The sequence below is a fragment of the Herpailurus yagouaroundi genome, unplaced genomic scaffold, assembly GCF_014898765.1.
Source record: "Herpailurus yagouaroundi ecotype Mexico unplaced genomic scaffold, PumYag 182, whole genome shotgun sequence".
Taxonomy (NCBI): domain Eukaryota; kingdom Metazoa; phylum Chordata; class Mammalia; order Carnivora; family Felidae; genus Herpailurus; species Herpailurus yagouaroundi.
This window is the reverse complement of record NW_024412413.1, coordinates 37,006,012-37,017,898: the sequence shown is the minus strand read 5'-3', so window position 1 is coordinate 37,017,898 and position 11,887 is coordinate 37,006,012. Positions and strand designations below refer to the sequence as shown.

The following is an 11,887-nucleotide window of genomic DNA, read 5'->3' as shown; positions in this document are numbered from 1 at the left end:
CTTAACAGAAGACCAGGGGGGAGGGAAAAGGGGGGAAAAGTTACAGAGAGGGAGGGAGGCAACCATAAGAGACTCTTAAGTACTGAGAACAAACTGAGGGTTGATGGGGGGTGGGAGTCAGGGGAAGGGGGGTGATGAGTATTGAGGAGGGCACCTTTTGGGATGAGCACTAGGTGTTGTATGGAAGCCAATTTGACAATATATTTAATATAAAAATAAATAAATCAAAAAATAAAATAAAAATGATTAAAGGTAAACAAATATAAAATAAAAGTCTGCATAACTGTGCAGTTGCATCAAAACAATATTCAGACTGCTGTCTGGACTGAGAAGGTACCTGAGGAACAAGGTAGAGTATTGTGGGAGGACTTGCATCCCCTGGCCTTTCCAGAGCAGCTCCTGAAATTCCTCTGTTTCATCCACTTGATACGTTATATCTCTCCATAAGGTATGGTTTCAAAACCTCTGGTTCAGATTAGGTGGTTATTCAGTCTATTAACATTAGCAGCTCTCTTTTCTATTAGTATAATGAAGTCTTTATCAACATCTAGCACCCACTTGCTAAGAATTTTTAGGTCAAGAATATGTGTGCATATGGATGGGATTTATGCTTTTCTCAGTTTTAAAACCCAGGTAAATAGGAAGTTTTGATTGTTTTCATTTAGTCATGTTCAAGAGGTAAAAAAATTATGATTGTATAATTCTACTGAAATTTGACTGGGTGACATAGAGGTCATCCTTAAAACTGACAAAAATTTTTATGAAATAAAAGTTAATAGAATTTGAATTCTTTTATGTGTTTTCAAAACTCTCTTTTGGGAAAGGTGCACACAAGTAAGGTTGTAAATACGTAGACATATACAGAGTGAGAGAAAGCAAATTGGCAAAAAGTTAACAACAGTTTGATTTAGATGGAGCATATATATATATTTGTTATGCCATTATTTCCAACTTTTCTCTGAGTACAAAAATTTTCAACATAAAAATTGGGAGGGAAGTGAACCTAAAACTAGAAAAGTGTTTATACCAAACTATATACCCATATATTTACATTATTTTACAGTCTTTTTATTCATCTTCCCTAGAAGAAATGAAGAATGTTACCTTTAATACAATCAGAGTCTTAACAGCTTTTAAAATATTAAATGAGTAATGTTTTCCTGCATCAGCAATAGTGTAAGGTTCTATGTAGGGCGGAGGTTTGATTCTTAGTTCAAGAGCTTCCTCTTCTGAGGGTTCAGTGAAATGGAGTTTCTTTAATAATCAGCTCCTTTTGCGGGAAGGTGTGGATGCTCGATGTGTCCTTTAATTCAGAGATGCTGTCCTGCAACATAAGATCTTTCATTTTAGGGGCGCCTGGGTGGCTCAGTCGGTTGAGCGTCTGACTTCAGCTCAGGTCATGATCTCACAGCTTGTGAGTTCAAGCCCCGTGTCAGGCTCTGTGCTGACAGCTAAGAGCTGCTGCCTGCTTCCGATCCTGTGCCTTCTTCTCTCTCTGACCTTTCCCCACTCCCACTTTGTCTCACTATGTCTCTCAAAAATAAATGTAAAAAAAAAAAAAGGTCCTTCATTTCAGCTGCCTTCTTGCCTCTTTCATTTTATGGTCATCATGCCCTCAGAGATGCCTTCCCCTTCCTAAGGACCCCTCTCTCCTCTTGAGGCAGTGCCTGCCATCTTAGGACTGCCGTCTGTGGTCCTGCTGGACCTTTGCAGCCATTGCTGTGTATAATCAGGTCTCAGACCTGATCTCAGTACTTCCCACCACCGTCAAGATCCTCTTTTTCAGCTTTGTTTTGTATTCTCTGTCACACCCATTTTTCCACACCTGATTCTCCCTCTGGAGTGATCGCCTTAGCTGGTTCTGTCACTTTGGGATGTTTATTTACTAACCCACAATTGAATCAAAATTTGTAGTTTAGTTGTGGCTGTATTTCATACTGGTAGGAGATAATATGATTGAATTAATGTTTCTTGGCCAGCTACTGTCTTCAAGGCATGGTACTTGGCACTTCATGTACAATAAAGAGAGATGAGGGAGGGGCTCATAAAAGTACTTTGGGAAAGAAGTAAAAGACTCAAATAGATGACAGGCAGAGTTCAGTGTAGTTCAACATTCATCAAATGCCCCCTATGTTCCATACTGTGCTAAGCAGTGATGATATTAAAATGTAAGAGATATCATCTTCACCCTCAAGGGATTTAAAAAAAAAAAAAAATAGCCCTTAATCCTAGGAACAAGATAGTCCCTGTTAGTAACTTTGTTTGTAAAAAATCATTTAGAATTTAGAATACGAAGTTTCAATAATATAGAAAGATTTTTAAAATGAAAATAAAACTTTCCCCACCCATATTTTTGGTTTCTTGTGTGTTTTTCCAGGAAAGAAAATGTATACATATATGTGCACACTCTATATTCTTATGTTTTAGGGAACCAAAAGATAAACAGTTTATTACCTTATTTTTTTCACTTAACATATTATGATGATCTTTCTATATCATCACATAGGATGTTGCCTTATTCTTTTTAATGATTCCAAGGTATTTCATATGCTATTTTTTTTATTTATTCAGTCTTAAATAGTTATATTTTCTTAAAATAGTGGTACTTTTCTTTCAGCAAACCAAAATTTAATGAACAGTTGGTCGGGTCAATGTAAAGTTTGGAGAACACAAAATATGGGCGCTAGTGTTTATATTTTCTGATCTTCAAACATTAGTTTCAAAGGAATGTAGTAAGTACTATAAGACAGAATATTACACCTGTGTTTTATAGCAGAATAACATGTAGCCCAGTCTTTGAGGGAGGGATGGGAGCTGATGTTGAGTTCCCAGGGTGGCAATACCCACTGTGTCTTAAAAGGTCAGCAGGAGTTAATCAGACAAAGAAGTGGAAAAGGTATTGCAGGCAGTAAACAAAGGCATGGGGTAGTAAGTGTTCAAAATCGTTTCATTCTCTTTGCCTTTCATAGTTACTGTTTCTCTTTGTCTTTTCTCCCATCCTGTTTTTCCTTGTGTCTTTCTCAGAGGCAGTGATAATGGTAATCCTAATGATCATTGCAGTGGATAGAAAAGTAGTTTTTAGACTGAATGAGACCTCTGTTTTTTCATTTCAGTTTACCCACAAATCATTTCCCCAGAATCTCTTCTTGATTCTCTTAGTTTATTTATTTAATACTTAGCCATTCATAAAATAATCTTTGGATCTTCTGCGAAGATTAAACTAAACACCTACAAATTTCACACTCTGGAAATGGAAGTCTCTCAGTTAACAGATCTCAAGCATTGCTCGTGGGTCCTTTCCTTCTCTAGAGTGGAAGTTGCCATTGTTCACTGAGTTGATATGACATTTTTGGCCCCAGGATTTAGACAAGAAAAAAATGTTGGGAAGGTTTGTTAAGCTGTGTCCAGCAGCTACAGACTTATTTTCCCTCCTATAGGCAGAGTCAATGCTGGGAAAGGGCTTCCTATCAAAACTATCTTAGCTGAGATTATCAGGCAAAGAGTACTAGGCTTAAGTGGGAAAAGCTAATAGTATTTTAGTGCTGCTTGCATTTCTTATGCATACCTGAAACAAACAAAGTTGGGAGTTTTACTTGTCAGGAAAGCGAAGGATAAGCAGAAAACAACAGGACTGAGTGATATGAAGGAAGCAGGTGGAGATGTATTACAACATGAGTACCTTCAAATGTTTTGGAGGTCAAGGAAAGCGGTGGAAAGCCAAAAGATAGGAGAAAAATATAGAAAAATAAGTCATAGAGGAGTAACAAAGGCAACCCAATCCTATTTACATTGCAGTTTTGCCGAGCTTTGGACTGACACATTTTCTCATCTCAAAAGCCAGGTGGCAAAGGTAACTTATTCCTTCTCTCTTTCCCATACCCTTGTCTCCATTTTCTTGCCCTATCTTGGCTGTGGTGAAAGAAAGAAGAGATGAACCGTCTCCTGCAAGTTTTATAATAGTGTTTCTTAATTCTGGCTGCCCAGCTGGATCAAGTATGATGCTTTCAGTATATAGATGCCAGGAACCTGCTTCTGACTTGCTGAATTATAATCTCTAGGAATGGCACTTGAATTTAAATGTTTTTAAGAAGCTCTATAGGTAATTCTGATGAACAGCATGTTTGAAAAACAAGATATTTATTATGGTTCTGTTAGGAGACATACAGAATTCTAAAAGATGATTTGTGGAAATCTATTCAAGATTATTTAGGGGCGCCTGGGTGGCTCAGTTGGTTAAGCACCTGACTGTGGCTCAAGTCATGATCTCACAGTTCGTGGGTTCAGACCCCAAATGTTATTCTGCTATAACATTCTCTCAGTGTGGAGCCTGCCTGGGACATGCGTGTGTGTGTGTGCATGCTCTCTCTCTTGCGCTCTCTCTCTCTCTCTCTCTTAAAAGAAATAAATAAACTTTAAAACAAAAGATTATTTACAGTTATTTTGACCTCTCCCATACACAGACTTAGAAACTCTGTTCACATGCAAATTTGCAGATCCAAACCAAAGGCTGACCCCAAAAGGGCCCAGGAGGGCATATCAAAGTCCAGGGTGCAGAGTGCTAGAATAATTAACCCATAAAAGGTCCTTGAAGTACAGAGCTTAGACTAAAACCTGGGGAAACCAAATATAGAGGGCAGGATACCATGTAATAAATGCATAATAAACTTAAGGGCTAGAAACGAGACAAAATCAAGGGGAAAAATACAGGACAAGCAAAGGAACATGCAAGATAATTATGAATACTACTAAAATTCTGATAGCTTAACTTGGTTGATGAGCAGGTGTGTGTGTGTGTGTGTGTGTGTGTGTGTGTGTGTGTGTGTCTGTGTCTGTGTGTGTGTATGTGAAGGCAGACAACAGCAAACAGTTTATTATGGACTATATAGCAGTACCTATTTGGATAGATAGAATATGGATATAGTCTTATTTTGTATATACAATATATGCTATATCGTTCTTGTATTCCTTACTAAAATGGGAATCCACCACTGTACAGTTCGATCAGTACATTAAAACTAACTTACAGGGCATGAGGTTTGCATCCACAGAGTTGGCATATTCCCTGTCATAGATCTAGCACTCAGGTTCCATGGAGTTATATCTCTGAATGGTCAAGTGTGTCATGTGTCTCTCCCTTCATATCTTACACACCTGCCCCTCGCCCTCACTTTGTTTACACAGCTGGTTTTCAGTTTGAATTGGGGCAGTGTTGCCCTTTGGGATGTAAATTTGAGTTATTAATAGTCCAACGTAGTATAGTCAGAAAGTCTGGTATGTGCACTGCAACTTTTCATGATGATACGTACTGTGCAAACAATATGTGTTGTACATGATATGTTTACCCAGTGTACTGTGGTAGATCGTGGAGGTGGCCTGCCATGAATGTCAGTTTTCAAAAATACCTCAGAGCTCTCTGAGTCATTATGAATACCGAAGTTATACCATATGTTTTAAAGACTGCTTTTAAATATTTATACATTATGAGCCAGTGGTTCCTAGGAGAACAAGAAATACCAGAAACAGTTTTATTGCAGTGCTTTACAGAATGTATATATTTTCCCAAGCTTGAATTGTGTCAGCATTTTGTCTTCGTATTGATTATAACTGTCATAATTAACTTGAAAGACTTACATCATTTTTTCCCCCAGAAGTCAGAGGAGAAATTCTTCCGGTTGTTTTTTCTGTAAAGGTAGAAAAGCGCTAGAGGAAACACTACTGGTTACCTATCTAGATCCACATATTTCTTTTTCCTTGCTAACTGGACTATAATTTTTTTCAGGCATCAGTCTTTAAGAAGATTGTACCCTTCTATCGCCTGAGAAATAGATGGCTTTCTTCTTCTTCTTCTTTTTTTTTTTTTTTTAATAATTTCTATACCCAACATGGGGCTCGAACTAATGACCCTGAGATAAAAAGTCACATGCTTTTCTGACTCAGCCAGCCGGGCACCACAGAAATAGAGGACTTTCAGTCTCAATTAATTATGGTAATTTCATTTATTTAGGAATATTACCAATGAAGCATGAGGAACATATCTCCTAGGGGGTTTCCTAGGAAGTTTTTATGTTTTCCTTAAAACTGAGCACAAAGCAGGAAAACACTTTTTTTTTCTTTGCCTCTGGACTTGGTCATTTGTATGTGTTTGTTGAGCTTCACAGAAGTATTTATATCTGTCTGTCATGTATTCTGTCAGAAATTGGTGTTAGTGGAAAAAAAAAAAAGAATTGGTGTTAGTGCTCTGTGTCCTTTGGGCCCAGTCTGAGGGACTTTTCCTCTAAATGTATGTGACCGTTGCAGAGGCTTAGGAGTACAGGAGGAGTGGAGAAAGATCTAGGACCTTGGAGAGTCACCTCAGGTGGTTTTATAGCACTTCTAACCTGGCCTCCATAGGAAGTGCCTCCTAGGAGCGCCTCTTGTTAGGGCACAGATGTGTGCTCGGGTCTTTCCCCAGCCCGCCTCTGAGCCCAGTGCCAGGCGGTGTTCTCCTACCGTCAGTGCCTTCATGTCCACCCCCCCCCCGGAATTAATGTGTTACAGGGTATTAAGGTGGTTCTCCCATAGATCCCCCTCCGTTTACTTTTGTTTTGTTTTCAACCATAGGAGGACTGCAGAAAGTCTTTTAGTGGCATCTTTCAATCTGGTTGTGCCATTTCTGTATCAAATGGAAAATTTTCAAAGTCACATAATACCTCTCATATTACAGTTTCCCTATTTATGTCACCAGTAGGAATTTTAAGGGAGCTAGATACCTATATAGTCATCTGCACTGTCTCTGAGGATTAACTTTTGATATAATTGCTTTAAATTTAGAAGTACTTCATGGGGAAAGGCATCTGGAAGTTGAAAAAAAAAAAGATCTTGAGCATATCATTTGAAAATTGTAGCATACTGTTTAAAAATAAGTTTATCTTATATTTAGAGATTTATCAGATATCTAGTGTATGGTATACTCCTATGATAGTATTAGGTGGTTAATATCAGCATTAAACAGGCATTGTATCATACAGAAAGGTATGGCTAATTTCTTAGACAAAGTAATAGGAGTGACTTAATCCCATCATTGCAAGAATACATAGAATTGCTGTCTTTTCAGTAAAGACTTGACATTATTTTCTGCCTCCTATGATATGTATTTTATTATACAAATATTTTTTGTCTACTGTGGTCTTTTAATACTGGAAGTTTGACAAATGTAGAGGAATAAAGCATAGTTTCTTTTTTCAAAACAGCATGTATTTGACTTCCAGCAGTGTGGGGGGTGTGATTTTTCCGAGGAATCCTCCTACAGGTTCAGCTAGATCCTGGCTACATTAGAACATGTATTTTTTTAAGCATTGCTGAGTCAACAAAAAATAAGGAAAATCTCTATGGATCAAGAAAAATCAAAACCTAACATTTAAAAGGAGAGAAGAGGAAGAGGAGTTGAAACCAGAGCAGGGAACTGGAGTCATAATGTAGCAGACAGTGTTGTCCTGAGGCAATTGCTTGTCACAGTGGGATCTAGAGACTGATGTTGGGCCTCCTGCATGGTGGGGGAGCTGAACCTGAAAAGTCCATACTAAGCCATGACCTGAATGAGACAAAACAGTTTTCAGTTGGCTCTCTACAGAAGCAAAATCAAATCCTTGTGAGGGAATACTTCCCAAGTTCAGGCCCTTGGAATCTCCATAGATAAAATCTACCAAATATAAGATCGAAACTTAATAACAAACTAAATCACAAAATATGTCTGGCTGGACATAACCTGAATGCCCCCACCCCTATTCAACTAAAAATGCTGAATATAGTTAAATTTCATTTCTTAAAAGTATTGAAATACTGGAAAGATACATAGTTTTTATCCAGTCAAGATATAAGAGAATGTAGGGTTCCACAAAGATAATGGTAGCACTGAAGGCGCTAAAGGAATTTTGTGTACCGGGGCAAACTGGAGCTTTGGTTTCATAGCCCTAAAAGGTGTAGGCTACAAATAATAAAACCTACAGCTAGGCACACACAGAAGGGAGTCTCATAGGACACAGTCTCATAAGTTGAGACCACAAAGCTGAGGACTAAAGTTAGGGCAGCAGTAGTAGGAATTGCGTAAATTAGGAAAACTTTAGAAACATTTATGTTTGGGGCGCCTGGGTGGCTCAGTTGGTTAAGCATCTGACTTTGCTCAGGTCATGGTCCCACGGTTCATGAGTTTGAGCCCCAAGTCAGGCTCTGTGCTGACAGCTCGGAGCCTGGAGCCTGCTTCGGATTCTGTGTCTTCCTCTCTCTCTGCCCCTCACCCGCTCACACTCTGTCTCTCTCTGTCTCTCAAACACAAATAAACATTGAAAAAAGAATTAAGAAAAAAAAGAAACATTTATGATTATTCAGAGTGGGAGATAAAGGAGCAGGAATTGTCAAGGATTATTGCCAGGTGTGTGTTTTCAGCCACTGTGTAGATGATGGCACGACTTACGTGATAGAAAACACTAAGGATAGACCAAGTTTCAGGACAAAGTTTTGGACATGTTTAATATTTTGAGATTGCTTTATATATGAGTGACAATACTTTGGGCAAGTGTTATAAATAGATATCTAAATACATGGAAATGGAACTACTGTAGCATAATGCCATAGGATTTGTTTTTGTCTTACTTTCTAGAAAATCTGTAAGGTAATAGCTGACATTGTTTCGTATGGTTCAAGGAGGTGGAGGTCAAACTCTCTAAAGTTTTTTACCTTTCAATTATGGTTATGTAATGGTTGCTACTGCTCCAGCCATTACAGTTCAAATATGAAGATGAAAGAGTTTCTCCCAACTGTGGCAATATCCTTTATAGAACTTCCTTTCCTCATACACGACCTCTAAAAGGCTAGGAATATAGCCTTCTAGATGGGCACATTGCACCTCCAAATGAAATCAAGACTCTGTGAATGACAAAGGAGAAAATGGGTATTAGGTGGGCAGTTAGCATTCCCTGCCACTGTGTGTGTGTGTGTGTGTGTGTGTGTGTGTGTGTGTGTGTGTGCGCGCGCGCGCACACAGGTGCCTGTGTGTAATGTTAACACATGAATAAGGCACAGGAAAGAGGAGAGTATAAAGGAGAGTGGGGAATGTAATAGTATGTATATGAAACAGAATGTAATCACATCCATTGTCGTCATCTTCTTTTTAATAATTCTAACTCTTCTTGGTTTTAGTAGAGCAAATGGCACCCAGCCACCCAGTTAGAGTATCTCCCATGTGACAGAGTTCAAGCCAGCAGAATGTGAGTCAAAGTAATGTGTGAAACTTATGTGAAAGGACGCTACTTGTACCCCATTTCTTTTCACCCTTCCTATTAGCCAAGTAATAACAGTAACCTTGATATCAAAGCTGATAGCCTAATCTTGAGGATGGCAGAGAGCCTATCATCTGGGTCTCTGGATAACACATTGTATACTGCCTTCCTTCCTCTGAACTAGGACAAGAGAGAAATAGACTTCTGTTTTATTTACGGACCTATGTTCTGAGATCCTTTGTGATACCCTATCTGGTTAGTACAGGCTAATCTCAGGTCTTGCTATGAGTGCTTCTCCTTTGTGTGAAACTTGTACCTTTAGACTGTAACTGTATTTATGTACTATAAATGTACACAAGCCAACAATAGTAGCAACAACAGACAATAACGTATGTGATTTATGAATTAATTATGAAGGTATACAATTTATAATTGATTTCTTAGAGCTAAGAAAAAAGAATATAATAAGTGTTAAAAGAACCATTCCAGCTAGAATGTAAAGATCATTTCCTGTTAGGTGATCAGGGAAAACTTTACGAAGGTAGTAACTTTTGAGTTGAGCTTGGTAGCATAAGATTTAGATAGGCAAAAATGAGAGAGGAGCATTCCAAGCATGTGAACAAGGTGGGTTAAGTTAAGGTGCTGCAGATCACTCATTGGAAATGAATGAATTCCCTAGCTAGGTGGTAATCTGATTGATATGAAATATTGAAATGTTAAAGAGTATTGGAAAGGACTCATATGGAAAATCCATTTTGGTAATGAAAACTTTTGAGCAGAACAGTAATGTGACCAAGAGTCACATTTGTCAGACCTACAGTTCTCAACCATGAGATTTACTGGGACCCTAACAGTGGGGAAAGGAAAATAAACCAGAAATTGTGGAACCAAGACTAGGGGAACTAACCCAGAAAGAAGTATCCACCCCAAAGAAGGTAGCCAGTTGCTTACACTGGTATTCAAAAGACAAACTCTAGTCACACCTGAGTTGGCATCTATTTTCAGAGGATCTTGTTGGAAAGTTGAGGACACGTAGTGGTAGTTTCTGACCAGGTGTAAAACTCCCCATGAGTGGTGAATGAATGCTAATCTTTTAATTACTGTATGTGAAGCACTATTCTAGGTACTTAACTTTTATTGACTCCTTTATGCCTCCTAACACTCCTGTGAGGTAATAATCTTGTCATTTCCATTTTCATTATTCTTTGTAACACCCCTAAAAGGTAATACTGTTATTCTCATGTCCATTTTCAGCTGAGTATACTGAATGACAGAGAGGTTAGGTAACCTGCCAAAGATCATACACTTCATAAGTAAAGGAGTTAAAATTTTAGCCCAGTCTGGCTCTAGAGTCACGCTCTTAAAGCATCAGTCAGAAATTGGGATAGAGAGGATTTGGCCTTCTGGGAAGATTCTGTTAAATTTAAAAGCATTGAGGCTAAAACCTAATGTGTTAGAATTTTGGAGTAATTTCTGGTCCTTATTAGAGGACTAGAATGGAAACCCGAACCTGAGACAAAAGCTTACATATAGATCCTGTATGAATAAAATGAGGCAAATAGGGGAAGCTCAGGGTATATACAAATTCTGGTTCTTCCTAGATATAGAGGAGAGTCCAAGCATGGAACTGAAGGCTAATACTGGTCCTCACCTCTTTTTAAGAATAGCAATACTTAAATATGGAAAAGCTTGATTAGTTTAAGTTTAGGAACTGGGCAGGGACATTGACTTTGGCAGAGACTGAGATAGTTTGGAGATTGGTAAGCCTATCCCCTCTCACACAAGGTTAAGACAGTTTCCCAATTTCTGCTTTCCTCTCTTCAGTTTTGTACCCTATAGCTTGTTCACAGTCAAATAAAGTGACCCGGTGCTATTTTGCTTCTCTGGAATATGGTAAGGATGAGGCGTCTCTGAGTGGCCCAGTACATGTGGACACACTCACCTTCTGTTTTTAGGAGCAGCACTGTCCTTAAATGTCTCTATTTTGTGTTAAGTTTCAATAAATACAGGTACTCACTATAAGATAAATGTATCTCTCACATTCTGTAAACTCTCTTTTTATGTAAGTATCAGACATTTTATTTACTAGGATTAATATTTTATTAAGTTGGCATGATTGTAATAGCCATATCCTGCTTAGCTTTTGGTTTTATAGCACATAGCACATAATTAGCTTTTTCTATTTTTCTACTCATTTTCTATTTGTTCCCCATGGGCCTTGAGAGAAAGGAGATTGAGATAGTTTCAAGATAAGTTCTACCTATAATGTAGGAAGCATGTGACTTCTCAAGAACCACATCTTGGAAAGAAAGACGACAGTGGTTAACCATACCCAGAATCTAGGCCAGAACCTGAGTTGGAAATACTTTGGGCTGTAAATAATGGCAAGTTCACCTAACAGTGGCATAAACAACAAAGTCATTAGTTTCCTCCCATAAACAAAAGGAGTAGCAGTTCTGGGGTTGGTTCACAGACTCCATGACATCAGGGCACTGGGTTCACATCTCTACTTCCCTCTCAGGGCTGCCGTTGCAAGCATCATGTCTTCATGAGAAGTGGGCATGAGTTAGAGACTTTCTCCTCAAGTATTCTCCCATTTTGTCAAGGAGGGTAAAAAAAAATGTTTTTCCAGA

General features: G+C 38.4%; 1 protein-coding gene across 9 annotated transcripts in view; it reads left to right on the top strand.

Moving 5' to 3' along the window:
* The window catches only part of METTL25 (methyltransferase like 25), a 161,344-nt gene that overhangs the window by 43,339 nt on the left and 106,118 nt on the right, over positions 1-11,887 (top strand). The window lies entirely within an intron of this gene.